Source organism: Silene latifolia, chromosome 4 (genome assembly GCF_048544455.1).
Source record: "Silene latifolia isolate original U9 population chromosome 4, ASM4854445v1, whole genome shotgun sequence".
Lineage (NCBI taxonomy): Eukaryota > Viridiplantae > Streptophyta > Magnoliopsida > Caryophyllales > Caryophyllaceae > Silene > Silene latifolia.
The window spans coordinates 106,939,635-106,964,091 of NC_133529.1; the positions used below are offsets into that span (position 1 = coordinate 106,939,635).

General features: G+C 39.2%; 1 pseudogene; it reads right to left on the reverse strand.

Annotated features, from left to right (window-relative positions):
* The window catches only part of LOC141652387 (respiratory burst oxidase homolog protein A-like), a 28,115-nt pseudogene extending 11,513 nt beyond the window's left edge, over positions 1-16,602 (reverse strand).
* Between the last annotated feature and the right edge of the window lie 7,855 nt (positions 16,603-24,457).

The following is a 24,457-nucleotide window of genomic DNA, read 5'->3' on the forward strand; positions in this document are numbered from 1 at the left end:
TAATCCTAAATCTACCATTTTATACTTAATGTCTTTTGTAAAAGATTTCATCTGTATTTCTTATTATTATCATTATTATAATCTCTCTCTTTAAGTTGGTATTGTTGTTATTCATTATTTATTGTTTCCTTTGTGATTGTGTTGATCTATCATTTAATAGGATTGTATGTTGAATGATACGTAGATTCTCTCTCTTAGCTTTTATTCACATTGTTAAGTTTATTACCCTTTACCTTTAAATTAGTTGAAGTTTCAACCTTTATAAATCCATTATGCTTAACCCATGTTTACAGTAATGGGTAATAATGTGATTGATTTTAATCCCGCCATGGTTAGTAAGTGGGTGGTCTACCCTCCTGAGGTTTACAATCCTCCATACGTATTGTTTTTGTGATTAATATCTATTAGACAAGTTATAATCTTGTTGATAGTAGGGGTGTTAACATTGCTGATTGGTATTGTTTATAAATCCTTGATCATCAATGGATGTTTATCAGATTAAAGATATAATATCTTAACCCACTAACACCCTAGCTAATAAGATACAATGTTCACATTTAGGCCCATTAATCATCTCTTATGCCCAAAAGTGCAAAGACTTTTTATTAATGTAATGGGTAGAACCTCTTATAAATATCATATCATAAAATCCTTATTTGTCTGACATGGGAAAATTTTACTCTCAATCTCTTGAACTGTTATATAAGAATATTTCATACCACATTAATTAATTAGTTAAGTTGAGTTTAACTTGAGTGAGGCAACTCAATGAGAGCACCCCTCGACATTGACCAAAATTCTCACCAAGGGAAGTGGGAGGGGGATTATTTTTTTTTTTTTTTTGTTGAAATGTGAAAATTATATTAATAATTAGGATAAAGTCATACATTCACCAATAGACACAAACATAGTAACCCTACTATAAACTGCTAACCAACTAACAAATTACATCCAAGGAGACCAACTCATACATTGATACTTAGAAGTCCACTTCCATTGCTGACCTCTATTTTGCACTATTTGTTGCACTGACATAACAACACTTGCAGGAGAAGGGAGGTAACAGTCCACCATGCACACATTACGGGCCCTCCACAGCTGATACACCAAAGCCAAAACCGCAGCACAGACAATCCTTTTTTTCATGAGAGACCTGCATCTCCAAGAGCTACACCATTCAAGTATCCCACTGCCAGGCAAAGCCACATCCAACCAGACTTTAAGTAAAGCCCAACATTGGCTACTGAATCTGCACTGATATAGCAAATGAGAATGATCTTCAGCATGGTCCAGGCACATATCACACGTACCATCCTGAATAACCCCAAAACATACTAGTCTATCCTTAGTGAGTAGTCTACCTTGGATAGTTAGCCATCCAATAAACGCATGCTTGGGCATATTGAAACGATTCCAAACCACAGGATGCCAAGGAACCTTGACCTGATCACCTTGAAGCCAATTGTAACCCTCAGAGATAGTATATCTCCCTGCATTAAACCTCCATTGCCCATTACAGTATGCAGGTTTAAGTTGCTCCTTGACCTGACAAAGCTTCCTCCATGTCCAGCTTGAACTAACAGTTGGAACATAATCCATCCAATGCTAGTCTTTAATATACATGTGATTCACCCATCGTATCCATAAATGATCTGCCTTCATGGCAAGCCACCATACATACTTGCCAAGCATAGCCACATTCCACAGTTTACAGTTAATAATTCCAAGACCACCAGATTTTTTTCCAGTGCATACCTTAGTCCATGCTACAGGGGCAGTTTTCAGGAATTCCTCAGAACCACTCCACAAATAATTTCGACAAATAAGCTCTATTCTGTCCATCACAGTCACAGGAATGAGAAAAATACGAGCCCAAAAGCCGTGCAGCTGTGATAAAACAGCCTGAACAAGGATAAGGCGACCAACATAACTGAGCTTTCTAGCTCCCCAACCACGAATTCTCATTACCACTCTCTCCACAAGCCTGGAACAATCCCCAACAGCCATTCTCTTATAAGAAATGGGAATGCCCAGATACCTGAATGGAAATGACCCTTCTCTGAAGCCTGAAACCCTCATCACATACTGACTATCCTCATTGCACATACCATTAAAGTAGATATCAGATTTCTCTTCGTTCATTACCAGTCCAAAAGCCTTAGAGAACGTAGCAAAAGCTCTCAGAATGGTGCATATAGACTGTTTATCTCCCCTACAAAACATGAGGAGGTCATCCGCAAAACACAAATGAGTAAGCTTGAGTGCTCTACACATGGGATGGTAATTGAACTCCAAGGAACTTGTCACATAATTCAAAATTAATTGTTGATTTATTAGTAATTAATTGTTGATTTATCCTCATTGCACATGGGATACTCTACACATGGGAGGGGGATTATTAGTAATTAATTGTTGATTTATTGCCATTAACTTGTTAGGAAAATGATTACATTAATTAGCAAGTATGTAACTCCAGAAATCAACCTCTAAACTTTTCTTAAGTGATTAAACCTCATATTTGCCAACTTCTATGTTTTCCTTTTTAATTAAATCATTTTCGCATTTATTTAACCTTATTCATTAGTTTCTAATCAATCATCAACTCTCATTCGACTTAAATAAACTCTTAGAATTGAACCATTTAGTACTCGCTCTTGCTCCTTATGATCACCACTCATAAGTGCAACAACGACATAGCGCACTTGCAGTATTTATAATTTAACACCTCTTAGCATTTGAGTGTCCATGTAAATTAATAGGATCGACATCGATGACCCTTCCAGCGACAAGGATGCCTAAATTTTCTCAAAATTACGCCAAAAGTGCGGGATTTGGATTTGACCTCTTTTTGTAGCTCCTTATGGTGTTGATGCCTCTTATAATTAAGTTTTCGAGGTGTTTTGACTATACTAATCTATATATGGGATTTTTATGTAGCTTAAGAATGATGATTTTTCTCGCAGAAGTCGAGGAGCGTTTCCTAAATTTTGAGAATAGATACTTTTGACGATCATTGATTTACCAAGCGTGATAGAAAACTACTTTGTCGTAAATGTGAGTATAGACGGTCACTTTTCATCTTAAGTTTAAGATGGAGTAAATGTGACCCATTTACAACAAAATGTAACCATTTCTTGATAAAAAGTTACCCATCAATTTTTTAAGCAGTAACACTTTGTCATTAAAATGGCAACATTTTGCCCCACTTACAATATAGACGAAACCTACCCGTCTACAATGAGAATTTGTGTTGACGTGCATGAAATCTTGAATATGTATCATACATCTTTGGCTTAATTAAAAAGAGAATTAATAACTTTTAGCTAAAGTAATCAAGCTTAAATCATCTATTTATTAAAAGATTTGGAAAAGTTTGGAATTTTCCCGCCTATAATGTTTTAGCTATAAGTTGGGTCTTAATTTAGGAAGTTATTCTATGAGTATATATTTATGTAATGTATTCGAATATCTTCTCAAATAATTAAACTTTCATAGTTGGGCTTAATATTTTGACTCATATTATTAAACAATTTCTTCATATATGTACATATACAAATTTTGCTCACACTATTAAATTAGTTTATGTATTCCACCTTTTTCTTTATATTTTTTACTTCGCATATTCTAAAAAAAAAATACAATAATAGCTGCACATTTCACTAAAACGTTTTATATGGATAAAAAAGAATCCTAAGCTGTTTATGTTAAATCGACAAATTTTATTTTTTTATAAATAAGTTTTCAAGAAAAAAAAGTCTCACATAAATTGTTAATTTTATTAGGGCTAAAGAAGTTAAAATTTTCTTTCTACCTCCTAATACTTCACATTTAAAATTGTTAGTTTTATAGTTAAATGCAACTAATTTAATTGTTAAGATCTATATACAAAGCGATCTAAAAAATCGCGCTTTTGTGCAGGATCTACCCTAGTATGTATATTAAACAAATAAAGTATTCCACAAAAATAAAAATACCTCTTTAATCTCTTGTTCTGTCAACCGCTCGTCACCGTTTTTATCCACCCTTGAGAAATTGTGAAGCAATAAGCGTTTAGAAATTAACCATAGAAATTTGAAAAGACAAATGTTACGGAGAATAAAATATTATAATAATATATAAAGCTATTAAATTAGTAAATATTTGTGGGGATCTGTGTCTATACACGGTCAAAGTTGTGTGTGTAGAGTTGGATCTGGTGAGGACACCTAAATATTTGAGGTTTGAGGACGCCTTGAAATATATAACACATGTTCTTCGATGAAACAACACCAAAAGTCACACCACTCATGGCGCGAATTTTTTTGACGCATGGGTGGTGTGATTTTTTGTGTTATTTCATCGAAAAACTTGTGTTATTTCATTGCAAAACCTGTGCTATTTTAAGGAGTCCGTAATCCTCGAAAAGACATTGTTTCTATTTCTCGATCACTCGATCGACTGGACCCATTAATCGATTAAGGGATCCCTATTCCTGATGGCGGTGATTCAGACATCAATAAGAAGAAGAAAGTAGCCGATCCCATTACAATTGCTCTACCTTTTACACACCGACAACATAAAACAAAGCAAGATCAACAGTTTGAGAGGTTTATGGAGGTCATGAAGAATCTGCAAGTGAGTATCCCATTTACTGAATTGATCACTCAAATGCCGGCTTATGCAAAGTTCCTGAAAGACATATTGACAAGGAAGAGGTCCTTTAAGTAAGTGGAGACAGTTGCATTTAATGAAGAATTTAGTGTTATACTACAGAGCCGATCACCTCCTAAGCTTAAGGATTTACGAAGTTTTTCTATTCCTTGTAATATTGGTCGATTAGCCATAGATAATTCCCTTTGTGACTTAGGGGCGAGTGTTAGTGTCATGCCGGATAAAGTATGAAAGCGGCTTAACATTGATAAACTGAAATGTACCAATATGACTCTATATATGGCTGAGAGGTCTATTAAGTGCCCTATGGGTGTCTTAGAAGATGCGTCGGTCAGAGTCGGAAAATTCTTTATCCCAGTTGATTTTGTGGCGATATATATGGCTGAGGTTTCCGAGTTCCTATTATTCTAAGACGACCATTCCTACACATAGCGGGGGCGGTTATAGATGTTAAGAATGAGAGTCTTACACTAGCAAGCTGGGGATGATACAATTACTTTTACTCTTGACAATGCATTGAGACATCCCGAGTTAGAAGCTACTTGAAACATGATTGACATTGTTGATCTTACTATTGATGAATGTCTTGCTCTATATCTGGACAGGGATTTGTCTGACGCTTATGCTATTGCGTTGAGACCATGTAATGAGGAAGTTGATGAGATAGAACAGTTGATCTATGGAGTAGAGCCTCATCCTGAAACAATTTATAGCCTTGTTGACAGTGACGATTGGGAAGCTGAGCTCGATGCTTTGGAGACTGCGATATTTGGAGAGGAACCCGTCAACATGGATACTGGGATAGTGTATGGGGACGTGATTCCTAGTTTGGGTGAGGTAGTGTATTCTTTTCCCATGGGCACCGAGGTGGAAGGTAGTGAACAATCATGTCTACCATTTATTTTGAACTTTGAGTTTGATGAGCCTAAACAATGTTTTCTGATGATTTTCTATGATTGCATTGTATCTTGGTGCTACTTATGATTTAGTGTAGTACATGAGCAGATTTCCGATCGACTTTTGAGAGCACTAAGCTATTTGATTGTGCCAATTGTGGGCAATTATTTTATTAAGATAAAGATGGCGGTTCATGTGGAACAAGTTGGTTACTACTTCCCCTACTTTGTAGCTGGTTTGGAGGAACTTTACATCCAGCTGGTAATATCTATCCTTATATTTACTTTCATTGTAATCTTTAGGTTACTAGTATTTCCCTTTCCTTTTGTTAGATGTGTCCTATAAGTTGTTGCTAATGATTTGTTGTGATGGTTGTACTGTTAGGGACACAATGAGGACACTGTGACATTTAGGTTTGGGGGAGATTATTTATTTAATTGTTGTGTAATAAAATTTAAAAAATCTAAAAAAAAATTTAAAAATCAAAAAAATATGTATTTCTTTTTATTAGATTAGTCTTGGTGAATTGAATAACAATGATGATAATTTGAATTTTTTTGCATTTGAAATCCAGTTTAGTTACCCATATACATTGTTTTGACCTGTTATTGATCTTTAAAACGAAGCTCAATGATAAGTCTTGACCATATTGATATACCTTATGTTGATTAGATTTGACTAAATAACGTTGGTAAACTACTTAAATTCTGAGGTCTATAAAGCTTCCTAGGCCAAGGACAATAATAAACTGGTCTCATTGTCAATTAGGCTTGAGTGTAGTTTCTCCTTGTGCAATATGTAATATCAAACCGCATAAGTGTGACATTAGTTTCTTAATACTCTTAGCATTCATTTGATGAAGCACATGAGAAAAGGCGGTTCTTACCGTTCAAATAAGCCTTGCATTGCCTTTTGTTTAACCCGTTTAAACCCTTGTAACAATTTTATATCCCATTTTATAGCTACAATCCTAGAATTTGTCTACCTTATCGAGATAGTCGCAGTTGCTTATTTATCATGTTTACTTTGCTATTATGATTGGGATTGAGACATATAATTGTCAAGTGGGTGTAGTAAAATTTTGTTAGTAACTGTGTTATATCCCTTATGTTGAAAAAGAAAGGAAAAAGTTTGGAGCAAGAAAAAAAAGAGGACGAAAAGAAAAATGATTGGTTCATTTGGTTTTGTTAAGGGATTATAAGGGCATTTGCTAGAGTCTAATGCATTGTTGAAAAGTAGTTCTTTTGTCTCTTATATGTTGTCAAGATTAAGACGATTCCTCTAGTTGGGTTTGTTTATGCAATTTATTACTGTAGAATTTATTTTGGTTAACAAGTCTAGATGTGACTACCGTCTTAGCCTCACGTATCCTTACGTGCCTTGGCACAAACCACTTCAATACCTTCACCCATTTGCCACCCTTATAGTCCTTGATACATGTACTTTTGTTTATGTTGTGAATACATATTAGTTAGAGAAATTTCTATCACATTAGATTGCATGCATGTTTCATAAGTTGAGTGAGTGCTTCGATCTATTTCCTTCTATCTTACACATAAATCACCCATACTTATGAGTGCATGAGTGAATCCGTGAGAATCCAACTAATTTATCTTGCAAGATTGAAAGGTATTTGGTCATTGTTTATATTACGACATCATATCATAGCTTGGGAGTTGAGCTGCATTTTCCACTTACCCGTCTGTGCTTTAAATTTGTTTTATTGGTGCAATTTTATCATTACTTTGTCATAGATATGAATAGCTTGGGATTTGTATGTGCACTAACATTATCTTTGAATTATTCATTCACCGTTTGTACAATTACTTTATGTATCTGTCAATACTTTGCTTAGAGACAAGCAAAGAGAAAGTTTGGGGGAGTTTGATGAAACATATCTTTTATGCCTCCTCTTAGTTGCTTCTGAGACAGTTTTGTGCTATAACGCGTTGTTTATATGCCATTTATGCTAGAATGTCGATACTTTCGCCTTTTGGTGTGTTAATGCAGATTGGATGCATTCAAGGGAAAAATGATTGATATGGAGCACCACGGAGTCTGGGAAACGGAAAGAAGAAGGAAGAATGGAACAAGAATCAAGAGGAATGAAGAAAAGAAGAAGAGAAAGCATTGAGAAGAATAAGCTGGAAACTAAAGACACTCGATCGAGTATCCTAGCTGGCCCTAGATCGTGTCGTGATGAAATACTCGATCGAGTGTTACAACACTAGATTAAGTGTCCATCACTTTTTACACTTTCCGCTAAACTTCCTAAAGTCGGTTTGTATTTAGTATAAGAAGTTTGTGCCCTATTATTATTTTACGCCTTCTTTACATCAAAAATTCCTAGAAAACTCTTAAATTAGGCTACTATTGCTCTTAGATTTACGAACTCGTTCATCGGATCTTTGCTTACAAATCATTCAATCTTTCTTTAGTATAATTGCTTTGCTCATCTTTAAATGCTTTTAGTTATGTTTTCTCTTCATCTTATCATTGTAGTTATTATTAGTACGACCGCATGTTAAGTTTAGATCTAAAGGGAATATTTGAGCCGACCGATCATATGACCTTAAACAACGTAATTGCTCTTTTAATTAGTTAAGTCACATCCTCGGATAACATACCTAGTGAACTCTACCTCTAGAGCTTTTAATCTTATTGAATGTTTCTATATTATATTTGTAATTAGTTGTAGAAATCAACCAATCAAACCCAAGAAATTGTTTCCTTAAGACGAATTATTACATTAACAAATAGATCATTACCGTCTCCTTGTGGATACGATACCTTACTTATCGCTGACTATTAGTTAGTACTGAGTTAGGTTTACTTTGATTAAGGTGATATGATTTTAGCCTTGTCAACTTTCGTCTCTATTTAATTTATAATCAAACCTGCAAAGGTACTACCACGACAACATCAAATTAGGATGATACTAGTTAACCCCCATGCTATTCTACCTTGGCCGTATTTCTAGCCTGCGCAAAATATGGACAAAACAGCCGTGCCTTTTCTAAGTGTTTTTACAGGCTTATAATTCTAGAACAACCTATTTCTTCCCGTTGCTCACTGTAAATACATACCTCAAGTCTCTCTTTCAAAAAACACTTGAGTTAAATTTTCCTACACTTCTGTTCTCTCCCCTTGCATTATAGACCTTGTTCCTACTTTCTGATACTTCGTGCTTGATCACTCGACCACATAATCCTGATACATATCGTGGTACTATCACCTAGCATTAAGACTGACCAATTTGACTAGCTACACTAATTTGTAAACGCGTTTTTCAGTCCTTTTGACAAAACGGGATTCTTTTAGTTCACATAACATTTGAGCAACATTTTTCGATAAAAAGTTGTCTTTTCTCATTTTGCCCTTTTAGTTAACAAGTAAGTTCTGAGGGTGTAAAAATCCTATTTTTGTATTGTTTTGCATTGTACACCACTTTTAATTATGCATACATATTAGATCTAACTGTTATTTTTCAATTATTACTCTTTTTAATGTTAGAGGGTCTAAGATCATTAATTGAATACTTTATTTTAGATCTCTATATCCAATATTAAGTGGTTTAATTTTAATAAACTTTCTTCAATTTAATGTTTTCTAATTTGATTTAATAACTTTATATTTATTTCCTTTTTTTCCCTTTTGATTTTGTTTTAATAACACAATAATTAATGTTGATTGGTCTTATTCTAAATGTAATTTAAAATACTTTCTTTTTATTTTAATTATGATTTTAAATCTCTTATAATTGATGTTAAACGTTTTAGGTTCGTTATTTTAATTTAAGACTTTTCTATCTTTTATTTTATTTTCCTTTATTCTTGTATTAAATCGGATAAGGTTTTGTAAATAAATATATTTTTTTTCAAATATTTTTAACCAATCTTAGTTAACAAAGCGAATCTAACTTCCAAACAGTCAGAAACACCTTAGAATTAACGCATCTGAACCCGCGACTATTCAAAGAGGCGCAAGACTCTCTGAGCCCATTCCTTGATGTTTCAGACTCTGGCTCGTATCATTTTGGCTTTAGCTGTTATAGTCAGTATTAATCGACTAATATTCGTTATTGTTGCCTAGATCTGTATTAGTGTATTAGCCCTATTATTAATATTTGGCATTTTACCATTTACTTGAATAATGCATCACTCATTCATATATTTGTTTGTAAAACTGGTGCATCACAGATTCACAGGTAATCAATGTAAATCGAACTTGAACTTCTAACTTGCTTGCTAATCAACCGACATAATAATTCTTACGTGCTAGGATTCAAGACAATGGATGTTGCATAGCATATCCGTATATGCAAGCACTTTTCTGAACCACAGGCTATTGATAGAGGTCGCTATAGAGAGCATTCAGGATTGTGTGTTCGATTAAAGAACTTATCAATACATACCCTCACCTCTTACTCAAATCTTATGGACACCGAATGTCCGTATTCATTAGCATGTGAGAGTCATTTTAAACATAAGTGCTAGGGGGAACAAATCTGAATCTTTAGTACTCGCGTCATTTTCTGCCTTGTGCTTAATCTGGCCTGGAGTATAGTTTATTCAAACATTTTCCAAATTTTCTATAATAATTTTGCGCCGACTACAAGCTAGTTCGTTTCAACCCTTTTATCGGTTTCAGAGCTTTAAAGATCGGTATCAAACCTATCATGACTGGTCTATTGATTATTGTTTTAGATTAAGTCATTTTATTTTTGGGTGGTTTTAGCCTTTTAGGCATGGTCAATAATGGGTAGTCCATTAGTGCTATGCGTAAAGAGTATAAGAAGAGGAGTTTGTGAAAGCTTAAGTTATATTAACAATATGTCGAGGTATATATACAAGGAGACGGAAGGCTATAAACCCTAAAGGATCTAGGTAGCTAAGATTACAAGATAATTATAATTACAAGATATTATACTCAAGGATTATTCTAAATAATAAAAAAGATATTTATAGAATAAAATACTTAGACAAGATTATGCTTATCATCCCCCGCAAGACAGACGAGATTTCAGAGAGGCCGATCTTGGAGAGTAATATGCGAAGGCGCGGGCGAGGAGGTGGTTTCGTAAGAGCACCCGCGAGCTGATCATCATTGTGGACCGGAGTAACACGAAGAGTCCCACCTTGAACCTTTTTCCCGAATAAAATGATAGTCGATTGCGAGATGTTTCATACGGGTATGAAAAACCGGATTAGCACTGGGGTGGGTGGCACCAATGTTGTCACAAAATATTATGGGAATACCTGGCAGCTTAATACGTAATTCAAGGAACAAATTTTCGAGCCAAGCTAGCTCCGCAGCAGCTTGGGCAACCGAACGATATTCGGCTTCGGTGGAAGAACGCATAACAAAACGCTACTTTTTGAAGATCCAAGAGAGAGCATTGCGACCCAGATAGACAATATAAGCACTGGTAGAGATGAGGTCGACTTGGTCTCCTCCCCAATTAGAGTCAGAGAAGGCATGAAGAACTAGTGGGGAGTCGCGATAAACAGTAAAACCAACATTTAAAGTGCCATGAAGATAACGGAGGACTCGCTTGATTGCCTGCAAGTGAATGTCAGTGGGTTTATGCATAAATTGAGACAGCCTATTTACTGAGAAGGCAACATCCGGGCGTGTGAGCGATAGATACTGTAAACCACCAACAAGGGTGCGATACTCTGTAGGATCAGTGAGGGGAGTGCCATCCAACAGTTTTAAATTAGCATTAGAGTCCATTGGTGTGTGCATCGGTTTCGAGTCTAACATCCCTGCACGAGTTAGCAAATCAATAATATAGCGGCGTTGACTCAGCAGTAAACTGTGGGAAGTGTGGTGCACCTCGACACCAAGGAAGAAGGAAAGTGGACCAAGGTCCTTGAGATAGAACCGAGAGGACAAGTTCGCAATGAAGGCAGTGATAGTTTTAGAGCACGGTCCTGTGACGATGATTCCGTCTACATAAACAAGGACATAAACGGGTGAGGCAGCGTGACAAATAAAGAGAGAGGCATCATAAACCGAGTTTGTAAAGCCGACACTTTGCAAGTAAGAGCGGAATTCAGTGTACCATGCCCTAGGGGCTTGACGGAGGCCATAAATAGCTTTGCGAAGGTGGCACACATGAGTGGGAGAGGAGGGGTCGACAAAGCCAGGCCGCTGCGCCATGAACACATCATCAGTAAGGGTGCCTTGTAGAAAGGCGTCATTGACATCGAGTTGGCGGAGGGACCACCCATTGGTCACAGCAAGACTAAGGAGGACACGGACTGTAGCGGGTTTGATTACGGGGCTAAAAGTTTCGGTGTAGTCATGACCGGGCCGTTGGTGAAAGCCCTTGGCAACGAGCCGAGCCTTGTGTTTTTGAATAGAGCCATCAGGATTGTATTTAATGCGGAAGACCCATTTGCAACCGACGACATTTTGTGATGGAGAAGCAGGGACAAGATCCCATGTGCGGTTGGCAAGGAGAGCATCATATTGAGTTTGCATTGCCTACCGCCAAGTAGGATCTTTAGAGCGTGAGTGATGGTGCGTGGTTCAGTGGAAGAGATGGTGGTATGAAGGTTCATTTTATTTATGGGTTTATAAATATTGTGTGAGGCACGAGTAGCATAAGGATGACGAGGTGGAGGTGGAGGTGTAGGAGATGATGACGGGGGCGAGTCTGGGCTTGAGGAGGCAGTAGGGGAGGACGAGGCAGTGGAAGGAGAAGAGGATACAGGGGCAATAGTGGAGGGAGAGGAGGTTGGACTAGAGGAGGGTGTGGTGGGCGAGGAAGTAGGAGCAGAGTGGCGGGGTGAGAGAGGAGACGTAGCAGGATATTGGGGAGGATTGGGTTGAGGGAGGACAGGTATGGGCAGGTCACACCAGTCGTGAGTGGAGGGAAGGGGAGATGGTGAGGTGTTTAGGCGACTGAAGGGATATACATGATCAACGAAACGAACGTGACGAGAGGAGTACACACGATCAGTAGATGGGTCAAGGCAGAGATAGGCATGTTGACTTGGAGAGTAACCGACGAAGACACAAGCGATGGAACGAGGGTCAAGCTTATGGCGAGCATATGGCCTGCGCCAAGGATAGCAAAGGCAACCAAAGTTGCGAAGGTTGTGGTATTTAGGTGAATGACCAAAGAGTGAGGAGTAGGGCGAGTTGTGGTCAAGAGTTGAGGTGGGTAGACGATGATGAGATAGGTCGCAGTTTGAAAGGCGTGTGGCCAGTATTTGACGGGGATGGATGCGTGGGAAAGGAGGGCTAGGCCGGTGTCAACAATATGACGGTGGCGACGTTCAGCATAGCCATTGTACTCGGGAGTATGTGGAGGGGAGGTTAAGTGAGAGACTCCATGTTTGCGAAGAAACGGCGACATTTTTTTGGAATTCCCCTCCATTGTCGGAGTAGAAACTGCGGATGAAAGTATTAAATTGCTTTTCCACAAGTGCTTTAAACTCAACAAAAATGGTGTAAGTTTCGAATTTAGATTTAAGAGGATATAGCCATATAAATTTAGTAAAGTGATCGACAAAAATTGCGTAATACTTGAAATTATTAACGGAGTAAACTGGGGATGTCCAAAGATCACTAAACACGACATCGAGAGGAGCTCTGAAGTGAGCGAGGATGTAGCAAAAGGTAATTTCTTACTTTTATTAGTGAAGCAAGCATTACAAGGAAAATCACGCAAATGTGAGACATTGAAATTAAATAAAGGAGCGAGGATGATGCAGGACTTTTACTGAGGGATGACCCAAACGATGGTGGAGATCAAGAGGCTGAAGTGAGGCGGTGAAGGCAGTGGGAGCAGTGGTGGAGGACGGCCAGAGATAGACTCCATCTTTAGCGGGCCACATAGAAGCAGGGCTTTCGTGCGAGGATCCTTAACACAAAAGAAATCAGGGAAAAATTCAATAAGGACGTTATTATCATGACAAAATTGAGACACTGATATTATATTTTTACGCATGGTTGGGACACATAAAACGTTATTTAGAACAAATACACGAGAGGAAGAGAAAAGAAGAGAGGAACCAGAGTGTGTAATTGGAAGACCCGTTCCATCGCCAATGACTATTTCGTCGGTACCATCATAGGGGCAATGAAGAGAAAGGGTAGACAAATCGGCTGTGACGTGGTGGGAGGCACCCCTGTCGAGGATATATTGACCAGTGGGGTCGGAGGAGGAAGAAGATTGCAAGGCTGTGGTGTGGGCTTGTGGAGTGGTACGGGGTGGAGGACAGGGAACCCTAATGTCAGGATATAATTCCTTGAACACAGGGCAGTAATACAAAGAGTGTCCTTGGGTGTTACACCAATGACAACGGCCTTTGTACGAAAAGCGAGCAGCAGAGGTGGAGGACGAAGGGGCTTGGTTGACAGAGGGAACAGGAGACCGTGGTTGATAGTGGGAGGTACGATTGTGGTAGGGACGGGTTTGGGTAGCATTGACAGTGGCGGGAAAGGAGCTAACAATGGTGTGTTCTAGGGCTTGGATGGAAAGCTCTGTGGAGCAATTTTTCGTGTAATTCAACAAATGATATAGGGGTATCTCGTGCGTGAACAGCATCGATGACAGACTGATAGCGTGAGTCATCGAGATTTTCGAGAATGCGATCAGTGATGTCTTCGACACTGAGTGGACTGCCAAGAAGCGCGAGTTCGTCAGTTGTGGTTTTGATTTTGGTGAGGAAATTAGAGATGAAAATGGTACCTTTGGTGAGGTGACGGAGTTTTTGTTTGAGTTGTTTGATATGGCCGCGGGAGGGTAGAGCATAGGTGGAACTAAGGGTGTCCCAAAGTTCCTTGGAGGTGGTAGTACGGGTGGTGAGGGCAGCAACGGAGCCTGTGAGTGTGCCCGCTAAAGCGCCGTGAAGCAGTTTGTCTTGCCGGAACCAATAGGTGTAGGCTGGATTAGGGATAGGAGACGAGGACTTGTCACTCGCTAGGGTTTTGGAGAGAGGGACGGTGGTACCGTCAACAAAGCCAAAGAGGCCATAGCCAACAAGGAGAGACTGAATTTGTGTCCTCCATTGTCGATAGTTGATTGAGCCATCGAGTTTTTCAACCGAGTGGACATTGATAACAAGGAAACGGTTGGTCGGATCATCTTTGTTAGGGATTGTGGAGGCTGCCATTAGGATCGTTTGGCTGATACCATGTAAATAAAGAGTATAAGAAGAGAAGTTTGTGAAAGCTTAAGTTATATTAACAATATGTCGAGGTATATATACAAGGAGACGAAAGGCTATAAACCCTAAAGGATTTAGGTAGCTAAGATTACAAGATAACTATAATTACAAGATATTATACTCAAGGATTATTCTAAATAATACAAAGATATTTATAGAATAAAATACTTAAGACAGGATTATGCTTATCACTATGGAGTATGGGTCTTGTACTCTTGTTTAGGTTGTTTTGGTTCAGTAGAATTAGACTCACATCCGCATTTCATACATGAAGTCAATTTTGCGTCTTGAATCATCTTTATAAACTAGGGTTGACTTTACCAACGTTAAAAGTACAGTATCCATGTAGGGATTTTTTTTCTTAAGCAATTTAGTGGATGAAGCCAAGAGCAAAACAGACAAAACAGGAAGAAACAAAAACCCTGGAAATGATGGAATTGAAAAATAGGGAGTAATAACTAATAGAGTAAATTATAAATTACTCCCTTTTAAGTTGCACTTTTCTAAACTTACTCCCTTATATGTTTCTTTTTTTAAATTACTCCCTTAAGTTGATCTCAGACCAAAAATTGCTACCAAATTAGTTCTCAGGTGAAAAAATTAAGTAAATGGACGAAATTGCCCTTCGAAAAAAATCACTCTCTTCATCTCTTACTTCCTCATCTCCTAGATCCACCTTTCTGCCACCGGCCACCGCACAACCTCCACCACCGCACCACCGTCACCCCAAGAACCTCCCTCCCACTACCTGATGTACGACAATGGCCAACCACACGTGTCACCATACTCATTTAAATTTGCCGACAATAAGCAATACCTCACTTCCTTTTCCACCTAATACACCGACAAATTCAATAGGCTAAATGTCTCCGGTGACGTTGTCGGCAAAATTAGAGCACGAAACTGGTATGTCGACATTTTTCGTGGTTGAGTCACCGACGACGTCGCTCACTGAAGGTGGTCGTTTTGGGCAAAAAAAAAGGGCGGATGACAGGGTTCTCGTGAGGAAGGAGAACGGCGGGTGGTGGGTTGTTAGAGAGGAAGGAGGGGGTGGCGGCTGGTGGGGTAGTTGGGGAGATAAAGAGGGAAGATGGTGAGGGGTATTTTCGTCATAAATTTAGAGATATGGAGGGAAAATTCAAAAAGAAACAGAAATACTCACCGGAGTTGGTAAATGGTAGCAACTTTTGGCCTGAGGTCAACTTAAGGGAGTAATTTAAAAAAAGAAACATATAAGGGAGTAAGTTTAGAAAAGTGCAACTTAAAAGGGAGTAATTTATAATTTACTCTAACTAATAAGCACGTACATGTCGAAGAATAGCTGGAGTCGAGAATCGAAACTTTGATCAGTAATCTGAGACCAATACTCGTACAGTTCAGCCTTTCCAATCTTCTCCAACTTGAGTCTCCTTCTCCTGTTCAAAACGTCGAACATTTCCAACGCAAATTCCGTTGAATCTTCCATCCCTAATCAAAAACTAATTTTAATTATCCAACTGAAAAAAAACCTATACTGAAAATTTAACGATTTTTCAGAAAATAGACGAACAACAAACCAATGCAAAGCGGAAAATCAGAGCGATCAAGATATCCGTCTTTAGCAATCTTCTCGAAGTTGTTCTCCACTTCTCCCCAGGACACATTTCCATTATCATTACTACTTATGAATCTAAGCCCCTTAATAGCGCGTTTAGCACCAGATCGACTTCGATTCAGCTCACCCATTTGCCGCCTACGATCTCTCGCACCCAGTCCTAAGTCAACTTCGGAGTGGAACTGGTCTACCGACATCGAGTCGCTTAACCCCTTTCCCCCCGTTCCACTGTTCCATGACAAACATTGCTTAAGCTTCTTCGACTTTTGCGGCCGTGGCGTTTTGGCGACGGGCTCAACACTACAAATGGTTACTTCGTCTGCGTTGACGTCGATTGTGATCTCGACGAACTCTTCACCCCTCGAAGACGACGGGGCCAGGATGTCTTCTGGCGATGATTCACTACTCACCGGTGGCATTCTTGAATTCTCTGAACGCCGTCGCTGCAACTCAGATTGAGGAAATCCTTGCATTACAAATTTCTCAAGTCAAATGAAAGAATGGTAAAATACTGAGTTGCAAGATGTAAGACAGATATTGTTCATGTTTGTATATTGTGATGCTTGCTGGTCACGTGGTTGAGATGGAGTCAATTTATTTTATTCTTTAGCTGGTATTTGTTTTATTGTTTATACGGTTTAATTGAAGAATAGCTTAGCGCATTTTTCCGGACTTAATTTCGATTTAATAAGTTGATTCGATTTAGTTAAATTTCTATTAAGTTTAGTTGACTCCATTCAATTCAATTGATTCGATTGATTAGTTGATTGGATCGATTCAGTTTAGTTCAATTCAGTTCATGTTAGTTTATTTCAACATTATATTATTCTTATTGATATTCTTATTCTTATTATTATTATTATTATTATTATTATTATTATTATTATTATTATTTTTTTTTTTTTTTTTTTTTTTTTTATTATAGAAAGATGCGCGCAGCTTTCATAAATAGAAAAATAAAAGTTTATATGAAATTTGTGGGGAGCCGAGAAACAATCTGGACCCCACCCCCTTAGCAACAGCAAAGCTAAGTCTAGTAAAAATATAAGCGGCCACCCGATCCCCCGCATCCTGTGATACCGAGAATTTCTGGATCCGCTTGAGCAAGGCAACAACATCCGAACCCAGCTCTCCAAGCGAAGAGAAAGAGAAGGGAAGGAAACCATAACCAGCTGCTGCGCATAAATCCCCATACTTAGCACACTTACTGGCGACGAAAGATCGGCGATAACCCCGCCCGACACAAAATCGGTTATCCGCATCGAGTCAAGGGGGAAGGCCCTGTCAAATCGACACACACATCATGCCCTTTGTCCCAAGAATAAAGCAGCAAATCCGCAGGACAAAGAGAGCCACCATGTCCGTCAACCAAACCGATATCAACCTCCTTACCCGTAGAAATACCAAACCTATAGCAGATGTCGAATAAAGTGTCCCGGACGAGGTTATGCCGATGCTTAACACCCACAGTACCGGTACAAGAAACAGCGTGGTCCCCATAAACATCATCAACAAAAACCCGAGAGCAAGCATGACAAGGCCTAGAAACCGTGAATAACGGAACACCCAGTCGATATCCAAGCACACTACGGTAAGTCCTCCCGTTCATAGTCTGACCCAACCCAGAGATAAGAACCGCACGCAACCAATCAGAAGAGTGGACACCCTGCTGAGACTTCCACAACGCCAGCTGACGCGGTGTCAAAGAGAAAACAGATTCTAAAGCAGCAGCAACCGTCGCGAAATATATATCTTCCAATTTCTTCAAAAATTTAGAGGCAGCGATTTCACTAGGATTACGTAAGAAAGAAAAACTTATAGTCTCGGAAAACACCCGCAAGGCATTGTCAAAAGAAGGACCAGCGTCTACAATACCAGAAGGCCGTAGGAGCTTAGCCTGCAAATCTGCAGACTGCAAACGGGACGCCAGAAAAGCATAGTGTAAAACATCTCCCGCAGCATAAACACCAAGCCCACCAAGATGAAAAGGGAATGTAGCAAGGCGCCACTTCCAATCCCCAAAACCAGGTCCAGACGCGGTGACAATATGTTCCAAACTAGAACGAAGGGCGGCATCGAAGGAAGATGGACCGAACCAAACACACGGGGGAGCAAGTACGAAGAGAGAAATAGAGCTTAGAAATACCAGTACAAGCTCTAAGCAGAAGCAACTCACATTGCGGGTCCTCAATCCTCACGACTAAGTCCATAAGCTCAATGATCTTAGTCACTCTCTTCGCCACAAGGTCACTGCCCAAAATAGGACAAGTACTGACAGGTCAACCCAAAACAGAGACACCACGCAAGGGCCTAGCATATTTATTATTATTATTATTATTATTATTATTATTATTATTATTATTATTATTATTATTATTATTATTATTATTGTTATTATTATTATTATTATTATTATTATTATTGTTATTATTATTATTATTATCATTATTATTATTATTATATTAAATTTATTATATTAAATTTATAATATTATTAATATATTCACTATTATTAATATTATTCATAACATTATTATTATTATTATTATTATTATTATTATTATTATATTAATAAGTTATTATATTATATTTATTATTTTATTAGTATACTCATTATTATTAATATTATTGATCACATATTTATTATTATTATATTTAATATTATAATATTAATAATTTATTATATTAGACCTATTATTATTATTATATTATTTATTTTTTAGTTATTATTATTATATTATATTATTATTAATAATGTTATCATTTATATTACTAATATGTTATTATTGATATTACTATATTTATTATTATATTACTATTTTATTTTTTATATATCTTATTAGATTATATTAATATATTATTATTAATGAATAATATTATAATAATATTTATTATTATTATTATTATTATTATTATTATTATTATTATTATTTATGGAAGGATGCACGCAACTTTTATTAAAAGAAAAATAAAAGTTTACATGAAATTGGTGGGGAGCTGAGAGACAATCTGGGCTCCCACACCCTTAGCAACAGCAAAGTTAAGTCTAGTAAAAATGTAAGCGGCCACCCGAGCCCCCGCATCCTGAGATACCGAGAATTTCTGGATCCGCTTGAGCAAGGCAACAACATCCGAACCCAACTCCTCAAGTGAAGAGAAAGAGAAAGAGAAAGGAAGGAAACCATAACCCGCTACCGCGCACAAATCCCCATACTTAGCACACTTTCGCCGAGCAGCATCAACGACAACCCGGCCAGGCACAAAATCCGTCATCCCAGTCTGAGTCAAAGGAGAAGAACCTGTCAAGTCGATGCACACATCACGCCCCCTATCCCAAGAATAAAGCAATAAATCCGCAGGACGAAGAGAGCCACCATGCCCATCAACCAAACCGATATCAACCTCCTTTCCCGCAGTAATACCAGATCTATAGCAGATGTCGAAAAGAGTGTCCCGGACAAGGTTATGCCGATGTTTAACGCCCACAGTACCAGTACAAGAAACAGCGTCGTCCCCAAAAACATCCTCAACAAAAACCCGAGAGCAAGCAGGACATGGCCTAGATACCGTGAATAACGGAACACCCAGACGATACCCAAGCACACTACGGTTAGTCCTCCCGTTCATAGTCTGACCCAACCCCGAGATAGGAACCGCATGTAACCAAATAGAGGAGTGAGAACCCTGCTGAGACCGCCATAAAGCAAGCTGTCGTGGTGTCAAGGTGAAAACAGACTCCGAGGCAGCAGCAACCGTCGCGAAATAAATGTCTGCCAATTTCTTCATAAGTTTGGGGGCAGCAATTTTACTAGGGTTACCTAAAATACCAGAGCCTATAGTCGCAGTAAAAAACATGCGGCATCATCAAAAAGGGGCAGCTACAATACCGAGGAAGGGCGAGGAGCTTAGCCGCAAAACCAAGCAGACTGCAAACGGGACGCAATAAAAGCATAAAATAAAACATCTCCCGCTGCATAGACACCAAGACCACCAAGATGAAAAGGGAATGTAGCAAGGCGCCACTTCCAATCCCCAAAACCCGGGCCAGACGCGGTGACAATACGTTCCAAGCTGGAACGAAGAGCGGCATCAAAGGGAAGATGGACAGACCCAAAAACACTAGGGGAGCAAGTACGAAGTGAGAAATAGAGCTTAGAAATACCAGTACAGGCTCGAAGTAGAAGCAACTCACATTGCGGGTCCTCAATCCTCGCAACCAAGTCCATTAGCTCAATGGTCTTAGTTGCTCTCTTCGCCACAATCTCACTGCCAAAACCAGGACAAGTACTGACAGGTCCACCCAAAACTGTTATTATTATTATTAATATAATATTTTTATTATTAATTCGGTTGATTGATTCGATTCGAGTTTAGATCGATTGATTCAGCTCCATTAAGTTGATTCGATTAAGTTGATTCGAGTTCGGACAATTTCGGTGCAAAAGAATGGGGGCCTTCTGTTAAAAAAAAATGAACATATAGCAATGTTTAATTAAGGGGAGAAACCAGGCAGGGCCGTCTTTTATGTTGTTCAACCTGCTCAGTTGAACAGGGCCCCCAAAATTTTGGAGCCCAAACTGTACGCAAAGCCTTTGCAAAGTAAAATATGAAATGGGAACGGTAATTGTGAGGCCCAAACTCTAGTGCATGTTCGTTGACTATGAGCTACCAAGACAAATTTTTTATTTATTATTTTCTTCAATTAATTCCTTATTTAATTCATTTTCAATCATCCTTCCCCCATAAAGTGATGATTTTCTAATTGAACAAATCTTCAGGCTTCTCCAAAGCAATCATCATTATATTTTTATAAAAGAAGACCCCAAAACTGCTGAGGTGGCACAATGAGGTTCAAGAAAAACAAGTTTCTAGCTCTCTTATTAATTGGGTAAATTTGTCCATCACTTTACTTAATTTAAATACCCACTACAAAATTAATGGTAAAGTGGTCAATAACTTTTCCATCCCTATATACGAGGTTGTTTGGTCCAAAATTTACATTTCCACCTAACGACGTGGCATAGCGTGATTGGAGCATAGCATTGGCAAAGGATCGATGACATGGCACACCAATATCTTAAGCAAATGAAACATAAACTGAGTCAACACAACAAACTCCTTAAAAGGGGGTGGTTGAGCAAAGATATGGAGTGGACGTTGAGGAGGAATGCACTAAGGAAAGAGCCTATAAATAACATACAAAGTCAAGCAACAAAGGGCATTTGATCATTCATTCACTTACACTCCAAGTCTTCACTCCAGAAAAATATCTCTCATCATCACACAAGAGCATTAGTCATCATTTCCATCATAATTGTATCATTACGTTGTTCGTCCTCAGTACCCCAGAAGTTATAGTGCATACATTTGGCGGGATACCGGCTCCCCCCGCGGTTTTTCCCACATTCGGGTTTTCCGCGTCACCAATCTCTCGTGTCCTTATATCTTTACTTTGTCTTTTACTTTGTTTATCGTTATTTACATCGCTATCTACGCTTATTTTTCGACCGTCCTTTATCACAAATCACATATAAATTAATCCTCCGTTTTGAGGCTAAAAAGAGTAGATCGCTTTGACCCACCAAAAGATAAAATCACTAGTAGGTAATTTTTTACCAAAACAGTTTGGCGCCCACCGGGGGGCATAGTGATCAATTTCTATAGCCAAGTTACATTTCGAGTCAATCGTCCACCACCGTGTTTCCCATAAATCTCAGAATTCCTCTGAAGTTCCTTCAGAGACTGCAATAGCCTTAGTCGCTAGTGTTCCTCCAAAGTTTTGCAGTAGGTCTAATTGTCGAAGTTCATCCAAAGTTCCTCCAGCCTTTGTCGGAGCAGAAATGGCTAGCCTACCAGAAACTGCCAGTATTGTACCAGTAGAAGGTGGACCAAAAAGAATGTTTAGCGCAGGCGTGGAGGTCCAGAGCAGCATACCTGGAGAAACCATTGGACAGTCAAGCCCAACTCCACCAGATACCTTGGAACTCATCCTGAAAAGGATGGACACCCTGTACAAAGCCGTTAAGGACATGCATAAGGACAACTTGCATATGCAAGAAAGGATAGCGGCTATAGTACCCCCTCATCCAGCGTCCATCCAGCAGAACACTTAGGCGATGATTCCAACAACTTTCTGGCAGGAGTCAGCAGCAAGTACAAGACCAGGATGACAGGTTCCCCCAGAGTTGGTCACCAAGATGGATCTTGGAGCTCTAAGACCTAACTACTCTCTCATGCCAACCAACTTGCAGGCTAGCACATGTAGCGTCTTGTCTAATTGTTCCCTTGGGACTAACTCCTTCTCTAGTACAGGTACCACCAGCCAGCAGGTACTGGATGAACAGTACACGTCCATCATCAACGTCACCCCTCTGTCCAGCAGCTTCGCTAGCCAACCCTACTACGCGGAGCAGACCCCATGTAGGAGCAGCGTTAGGAAGTAATCCCTTTGGCTTCGTTCCGCCTATCCCTAACCCTCTTGCAGGAGCAAGTACTCTGGTGGAACAACAACTTCAGGAAATCAGAGTAATGCTCAACAGGATACCCGGAATGCCGCGCCCGATGAAAATAGCAACACCAGAAAGTTACACAGACTCTCTCTTCATTGACACCATTGCATTGGTGGAAGTACCAAAGCGATTTGTTCCTCCTGAAATGGTGTTATTTGATGGTACTACTGATCCCAATGACCATATCAACGAGTACAAGCAGAGAATGATGACAATCTCATCAATGAGTACGCAAAAAGAATCCTGCATGTGCAAGGCCTTTGGATGTACCCTATCTGGAGCTGCACTGCAGTGGTTTGTCAATCTGTCGAACAAATCCATATCATCTTTTGCGGAATTAGTCAATACATCCAACCACCGGTTCGCCAGTAGTCGCAAGCTTGAGAAGCAAACAGGCGACCTTTATCGCATTGTCCAAAGGTATGACGAATCTACTTGCGATTATATGTGAAAGTTTAATAGGGAAAACGTGAACATCCCTAGATGCGACGTCTCCACCGCGATTGAGGCCTTCAGGCAAGGGTTACTCCCAGACTCAGACCTATACGAAGAATTAACAAAGTACCCATGTAATACCTTTGAGGATGTGCAAGTAAAGGCAATGGCAACAATTGGGTTAGAAGAAGACTCATATTCATAGACATATATGCTACACATGAGGTAGTTCGTAACTTCATAATTTCATTACTTTTTTCATATTTCGAATAGTTACTGAGTTAAGCGTCGGAGGGTCGTTGGCTACCCCAACGGCCAACCCTGGCAACAAATTTCTTGTAGGGCGTACAAGAGACCAACCTGCTGACAGGGGGCATGCCAAAGCAGCACGTGGTCGCTCAGGCTGTTCCAGCGGGATAGGACACCCTTCATGCAGAACATGCAACTCTTCCTGCAGAACAAGTCGTTCCTGCTGCAGAACAAATCGCTTCCTGCAAAAATATTGTTCTGCCTGCAGGACAGATCGCTCTCCCTATTGGACGTCATCGTAGTTAAAGATCTATTAAGTTACCCTATCACCAGATACAAGAGGTAACCATGTCAGAAGTTCTAGCAGGTTATCAGACAACTCTGCTACCGGAGGAACATTCTAGAAGAACGCTTTTTAGAGGATAAGCAAGGAGGTAATGTATTCGTTAGTTCGTTGTCCGTCATCTTGTGTTGTGATCCATGGCAGGGTATGAATCAATGGCTTGGGGGCAATTCGATTAATGTATCGCCTGTACGCGAACTTCATAAAACCCTGGAGGTCCATGAGATAATGGACAACTCGATTTCTGCAAATCATGTTCCTAGAGATACTCCCTCAAGCAAGCCCTACACACTTACAGGCAGGCATGCCCTAAGAAACCAGAATGAGTAGGCACATGCGTTGGCCATCCTGGGGACAACATTCAAATCAAGTAGTTGTCTTGCAATTCCATGTAGGCCAAACCCATAGCATCAAGGACGAACAGAAGTTACATTCCTCCAGACAGAAGGAACGCCTTGAAGTTAACTAACATATAGTTGATGTAAGAACTAAGGGCACTTTACAACCTGCATGTGATTTAGAAAGTTCCTCCTCATCAGGAGAAAGAGGAAGATGAGTAAGACTATTTTGCATGCCCTCCCAGGCGGAGCTATGAA